Raw genomic sequence first — 19965 nt, forward strand, 5'->3', positions numbered from 1 at the left:
GCCCACCCTGCGTGTTCTTTATTGACCAAGTCCTGGGCAGCTCCCAAAGAAGCCAGAGTAACCTCTAGACACAGGGATGCTTTCTCTTCACTGCTAAAGTGACTCTCAGGTAGAGAATGCCCTCACCTCTTTCGTCTTCAGGTAAGAAAATAATACCACTCTATTTACTGAACCTCTACAGCTACAGAGGAGCATGCCTTCCCTATGTATAGTATAAAAAATGAGCTTGGCAGAGCTCCTCCTGGTCAGGGTGAAAGGTCAGAGGGGGTCTGTGTGGTCATGTATGAATAGGTTGCCTGCTCTGGCAGGGTTAAGGGAGGGATGGGGCTTGATGTCCTCCTAGGGTTCACCTTTGAGGAACCATCTTGGAATAATCTTGGACCATATCAGGTGGGGTCTTTCTCTCTGAGGGTACTTGCTCTGAGATAGTCCAAGCTTAGCCTCAGTAATCCAAAAGGGCTCGACAAGAGAAACTGTCCCTACTGCAGGTTCCTGTGCCTCTTTCATCTTTCTTTAGCCCACTGTAGTGAAGCATCCAGGACTTGGGCTTTTAGAAACCCACAGTGGGCTGGGGCCAGAACCCAGTCATAGAGCATGTGCTGAGTATGTATGAGGCCCTGGGTTTGATCTCTAGCAGTGTAAACAAAAAAAAAATATGAAGAAACCCTGGTAATCCTGATGCACAGTTTGCTCACTCAGGACCTGCTGGGCTCACTGCTGATCTCTCAGTTGTCTCCCAAGACTCAGAAGAGCCAGCAGACTCTGGCCCTTAGCAGCAGAGGTGCACAGCTTAAAGGAATTCCAGATGCCAGCTCTCTCAATTTTCAATAGCTGTTGTGGCACCAGAGCACCTGTCTCATCTGCAGTAGCCAGAGATGACACTTTTGTTCCCAAATAAATGCTGAATTTAATCAGGCCACCTTCCTCCTTTACAATATAAAAAACCTCCTTTACAATATGAAAAACCACACACATGTTTATGTATTATGCTTCAAGGCGTGGGCTACAGACCTTGCACACCCTCAGCAATTTCTGGGTATATGGTCTGTTGCCCAAAACAGCTTCTATCTGTTTTCAATCATTTCATGTTGCAAGTTAAATATCACTGATGTGGGTTGAGTCTGCAGTCTTTTGTCAAAAGACAGAAAGGCACGTTGAAAGAAATTAAAGCCTTTCTATGGTCTTATGTTCTTGGCTCAAAATAAATCAAGGGAAAACAAAGTTTAAACAAGGCAATAAACAGGCATCACTCCAGCTGGAGTTAGAACCAGAACTTTACTGTAGTGTACACACATTCCCACCTAGCATCAATACATGCATCTGGGCAGAAACACCAAGGCACTACAGACCATATGAGGAAATCCCTCTCTGTAGGCTTCTACCACTGTCTAGACAGCATCTCCACAGACTACATGTGGATGGGCAGCCACACAACAGCACAGCCATCCTTAAGACTGGCAGTGAGGACACAGGGGCAGTGTGCAGTATGACCCCCAGGTTCACAGTCTAGCATCTGACATGTACATGAAGAGCAAGGTTCTTTGTGGCTCTATCCCCAACTTCTTTCTCTCCTTGACCTTCCCATGGATCAGAGCAGCAGGACTCCTGGCTACTGGAGTGAGGATCTGACCCCAATGCAGGGGAATTCTGCAGGAGCAACCCACAGGGGCTGGTTTGGGGTAGATGCAGACTGTTTTGGAACATTGTAGCCCTCTGTCTTCCTCTATTTATGAGTGCAAATCCCTCAGAAAACCACTGCTATCACCAAAATCAAGTGATCAAGTGATCTGCATGACAGCTTTCAGTTTTAATGAACCACAGAAAACTTCACCAGCAGGAAAATGTACATTTATGAAGCCTCAGTACAGGAACACAAAGCCTGGGTGACAGAAAAGGAAGTTTCTGGTCCTGAGAGGAGTGCATGAGAAGCCAGGGACCCCACAGCTCCCATCCCAAACATGACGCTAGAAGTGTGCAGAACCCCAAAGATGAAGACCCATTTCCAGACTTCAAATACAAACCACTACTCTGGTCCCAAACACCACACCAAATCCTACATAGCCTCATGCCTAGAACAAAGAGAGTAGGCCTCCCCTCATAGTTTCCAGAGGGAGAGGGAACAGAAGCAGGGTCACTGAACTTTGCATCCTAGTCCTGAGTACACTAGCACAAAAGTCACAGAGAATTACAATGTATTTACAAAGCATTAAAAAGTCAGTTGATCATCTACATATTAACCCCAATCTATCACTTGTAAAAGCACAAGTTTGGAAAAAATAAATAAAGACCTTCAAAAAAGAAAAAGAAAAAATGATGATCAATTTTTACTCTTTGTCAGCTAGTCTAGTCACTGCAACTTTTCTGGAGGTGCAAGAGTTGTGCAACTCACTGGATGGCAGGAGCCTGGAGTGCTGCAGCCCCTGAGCTGGAAGGACATGGCAGGGAGGAAAAGTCAGCTTCTGGCTTTTGGGAAAAAGAGATCCAGCAAGGGTGGGCAGATAGTGGGAGCCTACATTCCCACACACTAGGCATGGGAGGTTAATCAGCAATGGGGTCCTCAGACCTGCTGGCTGAAGAGATTTTGTACATGGAGTACCTGCTGGCTGTGAGATGGGTAGCCGACATTCTGAGGTGGGGATGCAAAGTCCAAATTGCACTCAGTAGTTGAGTGTGGAGCTTTCTTACTTCAGCTGCTGATGCTGGTTGAACTTCTGGCTGTTGCTAGGTCCCCCCTCCTTCTCCTTACAGCTCTTCCACAGGTGGATAGTGATGATTTCCTCCTCCTCTTCTCCAGCCTCACACTGTTCTTCCTCTTCCTCATCCTCCTCCTCACAACTGTGCTAGTCCTGGTAAGTTTGCAAAGAGAGGGAGGTGCAAGTCCAGCTCATGGCCAAGTCACCCAGGGTCCACCTTCCAGGAGCAGCAGCAGAAGAGAGATGTCCCCCAGTAAAGGAGAATGTCCAGGGAAAGGAGCCTAGGCCTTGCTGAAAGTGGCTTCTCCATGGAGTCCATGCATGCAGAGAGCTCCTGGATGGGGATGCTCAGTACCCTCCTTGGAGCACTGTCTCTGCATAGAGTGGAAGGAGCACCAGCCTGAAGCCAGCTCATCTCTGCAGTTACACTTTCTAGGTTGTATGAACTTTACTAAGCCTCAGATTAAGCCTTCACTGACCCTCAGATTACCCCCCTGGATTTGAGAATTCTAGCTCACTGTGTTGTGTGGTTATAAGGTGCAGGCACTTGAACATGGAGGAGTCTGGCCTACAGTGCTCTGCAGCCTGGGGCCCTGTCTGCTTCTACCTCCTTTTGGAGTTCATGTGATGGTCAAAGCAGAGTCATTGCTATCCATCTCATTCTCCTTCCCTGTGTCCTGGCCCTGTGAGGTTCACTGATGTGCAGCCCAGTTCTGAAACACCCCCAGGATGATCATAAACACCAGGAAGTAAATGCAAACAACAATCACCATGGTGGCAGTATTCAGGATGACTGTCAAGGGAGAAAAAGAACAAACAGGGCTGCAGAGAGGTCACACAGATTGAGGCTTCCCACCTGTGATTGGCTATCCTAGGTTGGTGCACTCCACCTAAACTTCAGAGACTAGAAAGCACCAGGAACAGTTTTGCGTGGCCTCAAACTTGCTGGGTCACTGTGGCTGTGGGCAGGCAATCATTTCCTCATGTGTGATGGGGAGTGGGAATGTACTTCTGTGCTCCCAGCCAGGTGGAACAGGAACATATGCCTAAACTCTGTGTGATGCTTAGTGTTTGCACCTAGCTGCCTCCCACCTCCTTCCTGTAAATGATTGAGGACTGAGCAGGTTGTGGCCTGACAGGTAAACAAAAAAGCATTGCTTAGGGTGAACAAACTGTGGTTGGGCAGCCATGTGGCTGGCATGTTCCACAGGATTGGCAGCATGGATCATGTTTACCTGCAGTGGACAGGAAGAAAGGATCACTAGGGATGAGCATCCTGACTACTTCCAAGAGGAGAAATGGGGCAGCAGCAGCTGTGAAAAATGCTAGTCTGAGTAGCCCCTGGGCCCTGCTATAAGAAAATGGTGCATGTGTCTTTGACCAGAAAAAACAAACAAACAAAAACAATACAAAACAAAACAAAACAAAAACTCTTGTAAGCACTTATATACCACTGTAAATCTGAGGTTGTTCCATGTTCAAGAAACAGCACTTTTCTAATAATTCCTGTATAGTTAACTTTGAAAATAATCCATCCATGAGAGCAGAGTGGCAAAGCAATCTCAGGTCCTAGTCACTTGGGAAGTGGATGGTTTAGACATTTCCCCTGCTTTACCCGAAAACCTAGAAACAGGAAAGATGACACAATTCATAATCTTTTATTTCCTTTCATGGCAAAGATGGTCAGTTGCTAATGACAACCCTGGATCCAATTCCCCAGACCAGGAAGCCCTTGAGCAAAGAGGAAGCCATAGAAGATGTTAATGAAGGCTTCAGAGCAGGGTGCTGCTCTCCCTGCTGTGGTCTGACAGTGACCACTACCAGCTGGGACAGGGTTAGCCCTATGTGTGGTGGGTCCCTGCATCAGTCCAAGGACCCAACTTCACTGCCAACAGGGCCAGTGACCTGACACCACTACAAGGATTCTTTAGTTAACCAGCTGCTGTTCTTTATAGAAGAGCGTCCTTGTGTCTCATGTGTGAAAAATTTAGCAACCACCTTGTTCCTTCCTGTGGTATTCCCTGACACTTGCTCTCTATCACCTCCCTCCAGGGTTCCTCAGGCTCTCACTCAGAATGCAGCAGATGGTGGAATGGAGAAGCAGCCCAACCTGTCAGTACAGACTGCACAGGTCGAAGCACAGCAGGCCAGACTGAAGAAGGCCACCACTCCTGGGGTAAGCCTCATTTGCCATGATGAGTGTGCTAAAGTGTGTCTACAAACATCAGGGCCAAGAGACAGGGCCCTCTGTCACCACCACAGCTGGCTCTTCTGGGGAGGAGTCCTGTACACAACTCCTCCTTAAGTTCATTGTTGAGGTAGCAGCCATTTAGCTGAGAGCAGATGAGAATGAACTACCAGTTGGTCAGTTGAACTACCAGTTGGTCAATGAACTGCCAGATATGCCAGTTTCAGTAGCATAGGAATCACAAAGCCTTTTGGTAGCTGGCCATGGTGCCACACCTGCAGGGTTAAGAAAAGTACCAGGTGGCTCAAGTTAGGAAGCTGGGTGGGGCCAGAGCAAGGGCCCCAGTGGCTAAAGGTAGGCTCATGGGTTGCTGAGCCAGCAGGTCAAATGCATGTGGTTTTCCAAATGGGGAGAGAAACAACATGCTTGGAGTTTTAGGGGCATATGCTAGTCCTTTGTAAGTTAGTGCCACATGTCCCCTTCTTGTTCAGAAGGGGGACACTGTGCAACAATGCTGCCTCTCCACAAGTTTGCAGATAGTGGGAGCCAGGTGGCCTCCAGCTGTCTCTGGCCTCTCACCTGTGAAAATCATGGCCAGGTCTGCAGAAATGGCCCAACCAGATGTCACTGAGACTGTGGGGCCCACCAAAGCTGGTCATATCTAATGGTCACCCAACTCAGGCTCAACCTCACAAACCCCTTTTCAGGAAAGCAAGAGAGCTAAGGGAGAGTCAAATTCAAGAATTTGGGGCTACTGAGGGTGTAGCTCAGTGGTAGAGCATGTCCTTGGCACACACACGACCCTGGGTTTGATCCCTGTGCAAAATAAACAAAGTAAACAAACAAATAAGAGCACTGCACAAATCCTGGGCAACAACAGCAGGAACACTGTCCTCCTAGAGAGTGAGCTGAAAGGCATATCTCAGAGCCACAGATTAGTCCGGGAAAGGTGGAAAGACCCTGAATTGGTTTCCAAAGAGCATGATGACACCAGGAAAGTAAGTGGCCCTCTCAGGAACAGGATCTCCCCAAACCTCAGAGGGAAAGAAGGTGGGTACATCAGCAGCAGTAAGGAGTGTCCAGGAAGGGAAGGAGGCCTCCCCATGAGAGTGGCTGTTACCCTGGGGTCTTCAGATTCATCCCCCATGAGCTACACTTCTCATGTGATTGTACTGATGTTTCCAAGCTCATGAAACAGGAAAACCCCTAAGAGCTCTGAAATTTAGAAGCAGTTAAGGCAAAAAAGTGGACTCCACTCAGGTTTATCCTGGGTTCTTCCAGCTACCAAACCATGATGTACCTTTTGACTGGGGGGAATGCAATGCAGGGCACCTTATTCAAACACCTGCCACCAAGAATGAGGCTGTCAGGGCTCTGGAAACCACCTGGGAACCCACAGGTACAAATGATGGTGGAGGGGGACCACACAGGTTCTCACTACTTTGGGACAGAAGATTGTGGCTCCTCCACGAACCACAGCCATCAGCACAGCTCTCACCCCCACCATGTGGAGTGTGGTGCTGGCCAACTTGGAAAAATATCATAATAATCATGCCAAGTTACAGAAGTTACACACAATGTCTGCATGCTGTAGCCTTTCATTTAGGTAAAGCACTAGAAAATACAAAATAATGTATGGCAACAGAGAAGAGACCAGTTGTTGGTTTGGGGTGGGTGGCTGGAGAGTGGGGGGTTAGCAAGTCATTAGGAAAGGGCTAGAGAAATGTTTGGGATAATAAGAGAGGGGTTCACTATGATTGTGGCAAAATAAATCATGGGTACATACATATATCAAATTTACCAAACTGCACACTCCTAAATATGTGAAGTCTATTATACGTCAATTTTATTTCAACAAACACATCTTTAGAAAATAAGAGGGAAGAATAGTTTCCTACCCTCTGGAACCTGTGTCCCTCCAGCAGAGTGAATTCCTCACATCCGTGGACTCCCCAGCCCACACTGGGCAGAAAGCCTCACCTGTAGATGTCCCCTCAGGGGCCACTGCCAACCATTGGGAGGAGCTTGAGATCTGCCCCATAGTCTGCCTCCGGACTTCCGAAGAAGGCTGTGGAGGGGCCTCCCAATCATCTCAGGGATGGTGCCACTGGCCCAGCCTGAGTTGCCCTGACTCCCACTATGGAGCATGAAGGGTGCAGCTTCCCAGTAAAGAGTCTCAGCCTGCAGCTCCACCTGCAGGAGGAACAAGGGAAAGCCCTGTGGGCATGGAAGGCTCAGACCAGCATCAACCCAGTGCTTTCCCTTCCCTCCTGCAGGAGCTTAGGATCATGGGCCAGGATGGCTCCCAGTGCCTTGCACATCCTTTTGTGACAAAGCTGCTATGCCTCCTTGACACTTGCCTCTGCCATGCGCGGCCCTCCATCCTCTGGCCCAGGGACAGCGCAGTACCTGAGAGAACTGCCCGTCTTGGTTGACTGCAGTCCAGGTCCTTATTCCTCCACTGCACCCTCCATCCTGGATGTCGGGGTGGGGGGGAGCTCCCCCCCCGCACCCAGGGGAGAGGGCACTCCCCCCTCCACAGGGGAGGCCCCTTGGACCTGGGTGTCGTGGTGGGTTGGGAGCGAGTTCCACCGCCCCCCGCACCGAGGGGAGTGGCACTCCCCCCCGTCTGCGGGGAGGCCCTTCGGACCTGGGTGTCCAGGTGGGAGCTCCACCCCCCCCACACACACACAGGGGATAGAGCACTCCCCTCTGGGGGGGTGGCCCCTCAGACCTGGGTGTCGGGGTGAGGGGCGGGAAGCTCCAACCCCCGCCCCGCACCCAGGGTAGAGGGCACTCCGCCATCCAGGGGAAGGCCCCCCTAACCTGGGTGTAGGGTGTGGGAGCTCTATCTCAGCACCCAGGGGAGTGGGCATTCCCCCCTCCAGGGCGGAGGCCCCTCTAACCTGGATTTGGGGTGGGAGCTCCCCTCACACCCAGGGGAGAGGGTACTCCCTCCTTGGGAGTCGCAGCCCCACTAACCTGGGTGTGAGGGGGAAGCTCTTCCTCAGCACCCAGAGGAAAGAGCTCTCCTGACTCCAGGGGGGAGGCACCTCTAACCTGGGTTTGTGGGGGGGGAAGCTCCCCATCCTCACCCAAGAGAGAGGGCACTCCCCCCTCCAGGGGGGAGGCCCTTCTAACTTGTGTATTGGGGGGAGCTCCCCCCATCCACAAACAGGGGAGAGGGCACTCCCCCTTCAGGGGCGAGCCCCCTCTAACCTGCGTGTTGGGAGGAGCTCCCCAGTGCACCCAGGATAAAGAGCACTCCCCCCTCCAGGGACATGGCTTCTCTAACCTGGGTGTCAGGGGGAGCTCCCCAGCGCACCCAAGGCAGAGCGGCACTCCCTGCTCCAGGGTGTAGGCCCCTCTAACCTGTTTGTAGGGGAGAGCTACCCAGCGCACCCAGAGTTAGAAAGGCACTCCCCCCTCCATGGGGGAGGCCCCACTGACCTGGGTGTGGCAGGGGGAGAGCTCCTTCCCCCCACCCCGAACCCACGGAAGAGGGCACTCCCACCTCCAATGGGGAAGCCCTTCTGACCTGGGTGTGGGCGGGGGTCGACGCTCCCCCCCCCCCCCCGCCCCGCACCCCGTGGAAAGGGCACTCCCCCCTCCGTGGGCGAGGCCCCTGGTTCCTGGGTGTCCCAGTGCGTGGGTGGGGAGCTCCTTAGTGCACCCAGGGCAGAGGGGCACTTCAACCTTTTGGGGGGGGGCCCTTCTGACCTGGATGTGGTGGGGGGAGCTCCCCAGTGCACCCCGGGCATTTCCAAACTCATGAGAGTAGCATTACATTGATATTAAAGAGGCAATACCAAAATGGAAATTATAGAGCTCTCTCTCTTTCCTGATCAAGTGAGACTTAGTCCAGATACACATATGCATATTAATTTTATATGGATATATATAAAAACAGCACTATGATATATATATATATATATATATATATATATATATATACACACACACACACACATACACACACACACACACACACACACATATATATATACATATATATATATATATATATATATATATATATGTATAAAACAGTACTATGATAATGAAGCACAGAAGTATTTTTAGGTAACTAGTTTTTTTTATCTTGTAAAAGAAAAAAAAAACAATTAAAATGAATAGCATATATCCACAGCCTATATTCCTAACCAGCACCCTAAAATTGCTCTATCTGCAACTAACTACAGTTTTAGAAAACATAAAGGATAGGGTCATTATTATACAAAATACTTGTATGAAGATGTGAATTTGGTGTTAACATACCTTATATACAGAGATACCATAAATGGTGGTATAAAGGTGAATTAAGAATTGTATGCAAAAAAATAATAAGAGAAAATAGGAAGGATTTCAAAGTTGATAAAAGAATGGACCAGCAGTGTGACAAAAGGACAAAAAGAACAAAATGATATGAATGGAAAAAAGTAAATAAGTCACGTAAAAGAGTATTAAAGTATGCACTTTAATAAGCACTCTAATTGATTCTCATACAGGTATATTGGAGGGTTCACTCCTAACCTACCATGACAGAGCAATCTCCAACGATGTCTGTATTCTAAGAAACAGGAGAAAGATCAATAACAGGAAAATTACAAAAAAGTTCACTGGTGAAGAAAAGGTAAGTAAAACCTTTGGGAAAGGCATCAGTCCTCCCTAAGCATTTTTAAATTTAAAATAAATTATTATTATTTTTAACTCTTGTTAATTCTGATAAAACCGCTTGGTTGGCATGCATCAAGACTCTGCGTTTGATCACAGGAATGGGGAAAAAATATTGTAGGCTATGGCCCCTCTCCCACACAAGACTGCAGGTTAGACTGTCAGAACAATCATGACAACTAACTAGGTAACATAGTATATTAATTCCTCTTAGGGTGAAACAAGCTATGGAACTTTTGAGACAATCATTATCGGTGAAAACAGCTGTGAGGATCTTAGACTAACTGGTGCTTTATTAATGGGGCAGATTTCAAACATGGAGAGGTGAGTGGTACATCATGAAAGGGAACACCAAGGGACTACAGACCATATGAGGTCTGGGAAGGAACACCAAGGCACTACAGACCATATGAGGACATCTGTGGATATATGCTGTTCATTTTAAATTTTTTTAAATGTTTTTTTTCTTTTACAAGATAAAAAAACTAGTTATCTAAAAATATTTCTGTGCTTCATTGTCATAGTACTGTTTTATATATATATATATATATATATATATATATATATATATATATATATATGTGTGTGTGTGTGTATCTCATAGTGATATATATATATCTCCATATAAAATTAATATGCATATTAATTTACAAATACTCTATCAGATTACAAATTTCTTGAAGGGAAGGACTGCTCTATTAATTTTTAATGGATTTTACATAATAAAGTGTTCAGTAAATAGAGTAACCCTCTCTGTGTTAACTTCTACCACTGTCTATACAACATCTACACAGACTGTATGTGGATGGGCAGCCACACAACAGCACAGCCATCCTTAACACTAGCAGTGAGGTCACAGGGGCAGTGTGCAGGATGACTCCCAGGTTTACAGTCTAGCATCTGACATGTACATGAAGAGCAAAGTTCTGTGTGGCTCTAGCCCCCACTTCTTTCTCTCTTTCACCTTCCCATGGATCAGAGCAGCAGGAATCCTGGCTACTGGAGTGAGGGTCTGACCTCAATGCAGGAGCATCCTGCAGGACATCCCACAGGGTCTGCAGTGGGGTAGATACAGACTGTTTTTGGAACATTCTAGCACTCTTTCTCCATTATAAGTGCAGATCCTTTAGGAAACCACTGTTATCTCCAAAACAAAGTGGAAAGTGGTCAAGTGATCTGCACCACAGCTGTCAGTTTCCATGATCCACAGTGAACATCCCCAGCAGGAACATGTACATTTATGAAGCCTCAGTACAGGAACACAAGACCTGGGTGATATCAAAGGAAGCTGCTGGTCCTGAGAGGCCAGGGACCCCACAGCTCCCATCTCAAACACAACGCTAGAAGTGGGAAGAATCCCAAAGACAAAACCCATTTCCAGACTTCAAACACAAAACACTGTTCTGGTCCCAAAAAGAACACCAAATCCTACATAGCCTCATGCCTAGACCAGAGTGAGTAGGCCTCCCTTCCTGGTTTCCCAAGGGGGAGGGAACAGGAGCATTGTCCATGAACTTCACCTCCAAGTTCTGAGTACACTAGCACAAAGGACACAGACAATTCCAATGTATTTAACAAGTAGTAAAAAGTCAGTTGATTATCTACATGTTAACCCCCTTTTACCACTTGTAAAAGCACTAGTTTGGAAAAAAATGAAGACCTTTGAGAAAGAAAAAGTGATTACTAATTTTTACTCTTTGTCAGCTAGTCTAGTCACTCCAACTATTCTGGAGGTGCAAGAGGTGGGCAACTCACTGGATGGCAGGAGTGTGGGGTGCTGCAGCCCCTGTGCTGGCAGGAGGTGGCAGGGAGGAAAAGTCAGCTCCTGGCTTTGGGGAAAAGAGATCCAGCAGGGTTGGGCAAATGGTGGGAGCCTACAGTCTCACACATTGGGCATGGTAGGATAATTAGCAATGGGAGTCTGCAGACCTGCTGGCTGAAGATATTTTCTACATGGAGGACCTACTGGCTGGGAGATGGGTAGCAGACATTCTGAGGTGGGGATGCAAGATTCCAGATTGCACTCAGTATCTGAGTGTGGAGTTTTCCCACTTCAGCTGCTGATGCTGGTTGGAGTTCTGGCTGTCCCCAGGACCAACCCCCTCTCCTTGAAGCTCTCCCACTGGTCAGTAGGGATGTCTTCCTCCTCCTCCTCCTCTCAAAACTCATGCTGCTCTTCCTCTTCCTCCTCCTCACCACTGTGCTGGTCCTGGTAGGTCTGCAAAGAGAGGGAGGTGCGAGTCCAGCTCATGGCCAAGTCATCCAGTGTCCACCACCTAGGAGCAGCAGCAGAAGGGAGATGCTCCCCAGTGACGGAGACTGCCCAGAGATAGGGGCCTAGGCCTCACTGGGAGTGGTCGCTCCACAGAGTCCAGGCATGCAGAGAGCTCCTGGATGGGGATGCTGAGTTCCCTCCTTGGAGCACTGTCTCTGCATAGAGTGGGAGGAGCACCAGCCTGAAGCCAGCTCATCTCTGCAGTTACACTTTCTAGGTTGTATGAATTTCAGTAAGGCCTCACTGAGCCTCAGATTACCCCCCGATGGATTTGAGGATCGAAGCTCTCTGAATTTTGTGATTATAAGGCACAGGCACATGAACATGGAGGAGCCTGGCCTGCAGTGTTCTACAGCCTGGGGCCGTGTCTGCTCCTGTCTCCTGGAGCTCATGGTGATGGTCAAGGAAGAGTCATCACCGTCCATCTCATTCTTCTTCCCTGTGTCCTGGTCGCACATGATTCACTGATGTGCAACCCAGATCTGAAACACCCCCAGGATTATCTAAAACACCATGAAGTAGATGCAAACAACAATCACCATGGTGGCAGTACTCAGGAAGACTGTCAAGGGAGCAAAAGGACAAAGAGGACTGCAGAGAGGTTACCCAGATAAACGCTTCCCACCTGTCCTTAGCTATCCAAGGTTGGCATACTCCACCTGACCTACAGAGAGTAGAAAGCACCAAGAACAGCTTTGCATGGTCTCAAACTTGCTGGGTCACTGTGGATGTGGGCAGGCAATCATATCCTCAAGTGTGATGGGGAGTGGGAACTGTGCTGCCATGCTCCTTGCCAGGTGGGACAGGGGCATCTGCCTAAGACCTGTGGTGTTTGCACTTAGATGCCTCCTGTGACATTCCTGCAAATGGTTGAGGACTGAGCAGGTTGTGGCCTGACAGGAAAACAAAAAAGCAATGCTTAGGGTGATAGACTGTGGTTGGGCAGCCATGTGGATGGTGTGTTCCTCAGAATTGGCAGCATGGATCATGTTCACCTGCAGTGGACAGGATGAAAGGACCACTAGTGATGAGCTCTTCTCTCTGTGGTCAGTGGCAGATTGGCGACCCCTGAGCTGGTGGGCTGGCTGCGACCCTGGTGCTGACCCACAGGGCCCTGTGTGGCAGCCAAGACCCTCATTGGTGGCTGCAGATGTTGGGCAAGTCTGGCGCTCCAGCACCACTTGTTCCAGGGCAAGGTAGGTGGCCGTGGAGTTGGCGCCGCTGGGAGGGTGCGAGGCTGCTCTGGGCTCAGATATGGTGGTCTCAGCTGGGCACAGGCATGGGGCGCCTCCTCATTGGGCTTGGATGGGCACAGAATGGGTGCTGCCAGGGTGGCCTAGGGTGGGCACTGGTCGGGGTGCTGCCTGGGTGGCCTACGGTGGGCACAGGTTGGGGTGCTGCTGGCCTGGACTAGGGTGGCTGCAGGTGCTGCCGGGGTGGCCTAGGGTGGGTGCAGGCTCGGATACTCGGTGGAGCAGGGAGGGCCCACATGGTGAGCTTTAATTGCGTGAGATTCTGGTCCCCAGGCATTAGCAGGTAGAGTTCTTTTGCCCTTTCTGCAGTGCCTCATTCTGTGGATATCCCTGGGTGATAAGTTGTTCACAGTATTGTGTTGTTCCAATTGTCTTTGAACAGTTGTACAGAGGGATAGTTTCATGTTTGTCCACCTTTCTGGAAGTACAATTGTTGTAGAAAAGGTCTGCAGTCTTTTCAATATGAAATCCCTGAAACAAAATCATTTATCCTTGGTTTTTCTTTTATCACTCCCAATTGTATTGGGGGTGATAAAAGAAATTCTTCCTGTAAGAATTGCTGTAGAGTGCACACTTAATGCTCACCCAGAACATTTACTGACCCTGATAACTGGCACTTGAATATTTTACAGTATTTAGCACTATATTTAACAATTAAATTCCATAATGGGAAACTCCAAATACAAGAGGTATGTGCCCATTCCAAATGATCTTTTATGTTCAACTGAAAATCTTAACATTGATGTGAGTGCTCAATGGGTTTAGATTTTCACATAAGGGAAAACAGGTCCACAGGCGGTTAAGGAAGAGTGCCATCCTGCCTTCCACAACCACTTGCTGGTCTGCACGCCTGCACATGGCCTTTTAAATTATCTCTTTCCTTTTTTTTTTTTTTTTTTTTTTGAATGACAGTAGTTGCTAGGATTGGCTTAAATAATGTAAAAACCCCACCACACTGTTACTGGTTATTGTTTACTCTTAATCTGTTATCATCTTTCCTTTGCTTATAACTTTTCTCCCTTTGAAGGATCAGGAAGATGCTTTCTCCTTCACAGGTTTTCACTATTTCACCCAGCTAGAATAACCTCTTATGTCTTATAGCATTTTTCTAAATCTTTGTGGTAGTACTTGGAAGCTTCTGTCTAGCGTTAAACATAAATAAACTCATTCAGACCACAGATTGTCTTTCTTAGAGACTTCAGGACATTGCATGCTCAACCAGTTAGAGCTGAGCTTTTTGAGTGAATTAATGTGTAAGATGACATTAACTAGCCAAGTTTGATTTTTCCTTTTCTTTTCTGCCACATATGTGTAGATGTTCTCCAGGTTCCACCTGTGATCTTTTCTAATTTGTAACTACATCAGTTCTTTGGTGCTATCATTACTAAACAAATGGATTCACAAGTATTCTCATATTTAACCTTGGGTCTGATTCAACCTACCATAACTCAAATGCAATACTCCACAACTAAAGTCATCATTACATTATCTAGAGCTGCATATGACCTAGGGAAATGCTTTTGTGACTTTTTTTTTTTTTTTGGTGCTAGGGATTGAACCCAGAGTTGATTATGCACTGAGCCTTCTCACTAGCCCTTTTTACATTTTTTTCTTTAGAGACAGGGTCTCACTAAGTTGCTGAGGCTCATTTTGAGCTTGCAATCTGTCTGACTCAGCTTCCTAGTCTCCTGGAATTACAGGTGTGTGCCACTGTGCCTCTCCTGGGGCTAGTAGTTTTTGGTTTTGGAGTAAGTACATAAATGTTTGAAGAGTTTTTCATCTATATTTTTATCTTACTTTTAAGGTGATGTTACTCAGACCCTTTTGAAAGCACTTGTCTGATCCATTGCTGACCCCATTGTTTTTACATGGAAAAAAAATCACCCTTTGTGAAAATAATCTCTTCAGCAGAGGCTGTGTCCTATAGAGGGAAGACTGTCTACTAGAGAGGGGGGACACAGGGAAAAACACCTGACATGCAGAGGGGTGTTTTGAGTATTAAATTGACAATGCCCTTTCCAAACATGTAAGGAGGACTTTCAAATGACAATCAGGATAAGAGTGAATCTTTATGGAAGATAAGAAAGGTTTAACATTTAGGATACAGAGGAAGAATTACAGCATCAGTACAGGGCAAAATAAAGTCTGAACTAGAAGGCAAGATAAATAATTATGTCATTTCTGCATTTAGGGAAAAAGGAGATTTTAAAAGTACGTGTTGTGACTAATTATGTGTGTGAGTGATAGAGTGCCTACCTAGCATGTGCAAAATCCTGGATTAAATCCCCAGTACTGCAAAAACAAAATGTTGGTTCACACTGTTAAGTACTGCATGGAGGTCAAGGAGTGTGAGGCCTAGAAGGCAGTCAAAATCACTTTTTAGTCTTAGAAGATGAAATTTATTTACCTTTGGAGTGAAAAGCAATAAGTTTAAGTTTAATTATAAGAAATTGGAAACTTTCTTAAAATGCTTTACTTCTTATAATTCTTTTAATTGAATTAGTAGTAAAATTTGGAGCCTGGACTTATCCTTTGACTTTTCTTCCCATTTTTAATTCATATGTTTTGTTAATTGAAAATTCTAATATTGAGTAATAGGTGACATTTGTCAGCTCAGAGATCCTGTTGCAAACCTCGAATGTGTTATGTATCTGTGATTCTTCTCAGCAGAACTTAAATGCAATAGACATGTTGCCATGAAGTGAAAAATGTGCTAATGCTCACCTGGAAAATCTGCCTTTTAATGCAGTACATTCTCTTGTTCATACTGATTCTTCTCATTTTTATTGAATACTTTATATCTCATCTCTTCATATTTAAAAAAAAATGTCACCTGGTTTGACTATCACTTGAGAACAACAAACTAGGAACTTTTGTGACTAACTTGTTTAACTGCTATGAGGGCTATATATTTAAGTAAAACAGTCCATATGGACCTCATTTAATGCTATGTCAGTAGTCTAAGTTTCTTTTGTTGAAATTTTAATCAGGACAAGTTTATTTACATATATTTCCTATAATTCTGCCAGTCTTATCTCTAAGCTTTACATGTAATAGAACAAGTATTTCCTTTGAAAAAGTAAAGACATCCACCCTTTTTGGTCTGGTGTCCAGCAACCTCTGTGATACTCTTGATTTTGAATTGTATCTCCTTCCTTTCCGTGCAGAAATACTCAGCAATAAGGCTTGAACAGGGCTTTGTGTGTGACAAGTCTGCCTGTGGCTCTCCTGTTTCATTTCTGCACATCACCTGCAGGTCACACTCTGTGAAAATAGTGTTCTCTGAGACTCCTACATAAGAACTGTGCCTGTTATTGTTTGTTGGGTGCTGTGGGATTTATAACACCCATTTTCTCATAGCTTTAGTGTTCTTACTTGTGATATTGGAGTGACAGTGGCCATGTCAAAGGACTGCTGGTAAAATAAGAGATAGAATGCATGTGCAGGCCACTGCTTGCCTCCTGGCACAGGGTGAGCACTCCAGAAATGTGCCCCGTTCAAGATTACTGAGCACAGCACTGGGGCTCTTCCCAGGGCTTGTCAGCCAGGTTCATAATCTACTCTGCAGCACTTTCTAGCCACACCCAGCCATATCCCATTGTGAAATGCCCACCCTTGCATCTAGGTGGTGTGGCGTGGTGCTTGCTCCTTGCTCTTCTATCAAACATCTTCCAGTATTGGTACAGGCCATACTCCTCCAGGGTATATTCTCCGTCCTTACCACCCCAGGCAAAATGCGGTCCTCCTTGCCCTTAATCCCCAGGCTTCCTGTGTGTCAGTGCTACAGGAATTGTCCTAGTAAATTTTAGTCCTTTCTTGGGTTGTGGCTCCTTTGTTCACATTATGATAACCACATACATTTTAAACTATTCAAATTAATTATTTTTTTAAAAATTCTAAGCACCAGATATTTCATACATGTAGGCATGCATGACATGACACCAAGTTAAACAATTATGAATATTTTAAAGAATTACAGTTTTTCACATAGCCTGATGTTCTTCCAGCCCATTTTTCTTTCTCCTTTTCAGAGCTTAGCCGACATTGGAGCTGCTCCTTCTCATCCATGTTTTGTATATCCTATCTAGCACATATTCTCATTACTGAGATTCTACACAATGAAATATCATTTGGCTATGTTTAAATGTATACAAATATTTCTGTTCTTGGAGTGGTCACTCTCAAATATTTAGCACACATATTTGACTTTACAGAGTCTAACATTAACCAACATATCCTGAAATGAACCTACATCCTTTTCTTAGTGCCTTACATCTATAATCCCAGTGACTGAGAAGGCTGAGCTAGGTTCAGAGCCAACATGAACAGCATAGTGAGGCCATATCACAAAATAAAAATTATAATGTAACAATAAGTCACAAAGGGGACTCATCTGTTATCTCTTTCACATGGTAGACTTTTCTTTTGTTTTTGTACCAGGGATTCAACACGCTGGAGCCTATCCACAGAGCATGTACCCAGACCAAGCGGGCTGCAGTATCCATCGCAGGTCCACAGGGGTCTCAGCCAGCGCGGGAGACAGGGAAATTGCAGGCGGGCGGGCCTGGTGAGTTTTAAAAATAGCCTTGCACGAGGGGGCGTGTCCAGAGCTAAGCCGCCTCTCTCTGCTAATCCTCCTCAGGCGGGAGTGGAGGCCCCACCTGGAGGCAGGAGTGTGGGCAAGCGATCTTTCTTTCCAGCCTAAGGTGAGAGCAGCTACCAGTGCAGGTGGCGTGGGTTGAGCTAAGCATTTTCCCCAACTTCTCTAGGCCGTTTCTGAGGCCCAGGCTGCTGAACCTCAACCCGTGTCACTGCCTGGCTGAGATCTTTCCCACCAAGTGGCAGCTGCTGGGGCCCTGCCCACGTGGGCACCCAGGACCCCAGCTCCTGGTGTTCCAGCTGTACCTGTTCCAGGTCAAGTTATGAGGGAATGGGCATGGGCATGGACACAGGTACTGCAGGGGCCGGTTGGGCACAGGTTTGGAGTGCCTCCTTGGTGGGCTTAGGTGTGCACAGACCAGGTCCCTACCTGGGTAGCTTAGGGAGGGTGCAGGCTGGGCGGACTCTGAGTTCAGCTTGTGGGCAGAGAACCGGCATCTTGAACTTTATGAGCATGAATTTCTGGGTCACTGACTTTGTCCCAAACCACTGTATGCTTTTGGTAATTGTCAAAGCAGCACTTTGGTAAGTACAAAGAATTTCATAAAATAAATAAAAAGTACTGCCTTTCAATGTGAAATTGATAAACTCTTCTATTAAAGGTGAAAAGAAATGAAAACTGTAAGCCATGGATATTATATTCTCAGAGTAAAACACATATGAGCCATATCATTATGTAGAGATTGTAAACGTGCTCTAAATTTAATGCCAAATATTTTGCTTGAAGAGAATGTTGGAATTCCTATGTGGATTGTTATTGTTGGATGTTGCATAATATCACTGGCATACAATGTTCAGGCCAATTAATCTCATGTGTAAGTACATGCTAATATTTATGGTTCTGTTGAAGCCAGGCTGTGCAGGATGAATCAGAACTTGGCCATCTGTGTGGTATGTAAGGGGGAAGGATGCTCGGTGAAGCTCTTCTCCACGGAAATCTCAAACTAAAAAATATTTTCCTTACTAGTTCCTACTTTATGATCCATGTCATGAACTCAAATAGAGGCATTCAGATGGTTATGATAGATTGTCAGCTATGTTTGCAGCAAGGAAGATTGCCATTCTGTTCTAATATGTTAATAAAATAGATCTACTGCTACTGTGTTCATATAGAAAACACTGGTAGCTTATGTATTTTTGGTGATGAAGATAAACATAACAAAAATAATCAAAATGAAGTAACTAGTTAAATGACTTTCCATCATGCTAGGGGACAGGCAACAACTTGGGAAGCATGAGGAAGATGGGATTCTGTCTCCTGGGAATAGGTGACATTCAGTGCCCCTGAATGAGCATCAAGAAGGGAAAATTCATCAAGATTACCTCCTTAACTTAGCCAGATTTGTGAACTAAGTTTCAGTGTCAAATTAATAATAAAAAAGTGGGTGAAGTACTGATTTCCTGTAATCCCAGACTCTCTAGAGACTGAGACAAGTTCAAGGCCAACCCCAGCAACTTAGTGTGATCCTGTCTCAACATAAAATAAATGGGAATGTGGTTCAAACAAACAAAAAACAACAAAATAAATAATACAATGGGCTAGACATGAGGAATACCTCATTCAGTCCCCTAGGCACTGAAAGGGATAAAAGTTAAAATCAACCAAAACAGTTTGTAGCTTTCATGATAGTAGGAAATTGGAGAGAATGATTTTTTTTGTCAGCAGGGAGGCATGATTTTGAGGACCCTGCATTAGAAATCGCTTGCTATAAATCATTATTCTAAGAGAAGAGGAGGGATAACTAATCCAAATCAAATAAGGTGATCTGGAAAAGATGCTCCTAATATTGAAAAAGGACAACATAGCACAGTGTGATGATATATAGATACAAGCAATTCTGGCAAATAAAACAATGTGAATAAAAGGCACAAAAGCATAAAAGAAGACAAATAGTGACAAAATTATAGGCAGTTGATTGTTGCAGTACAGAGATTAAGATAGGCAGTGTTAAAAGATGAAACTGGAAGGCACTGAGAATTATGCACAATGAATTAACTTTTTTGGCCATTAGGAAATTCCTGGTATTGCCAGAAGACAAAAATTAAAGACAAACTGGTGGGATTATGAATGAACCCTCTTCATGAATACAGTTGGTTCTATGACTTATGTGTGTGTGTGTGTGTGTGTGTGTGTGTGTGTGTGTGTGTATAATCTAAATGTACAACTTTCCATAAAATAAGAGTAGAAAAATGTCTAGTAGCATTTAAAAAAAAAGACAGTTT

This window comes from Callospermophilus lateralis, unplaced genomic scaffold (genome assembly GCF_048772815.1).
Source record: "Callospermophilus lateralis isolate mCalLat2 unplaced genomic scaffold, mCalLat2.hap1 Scaffold_300, whole genome shotgun sequence".
Lineage (NCBI taxonomy): Eukaryota > Metazoa > Chordata > Mammalia > Rodentia > Sciuridae > Callospermophilus > Callospermophilus lateralis.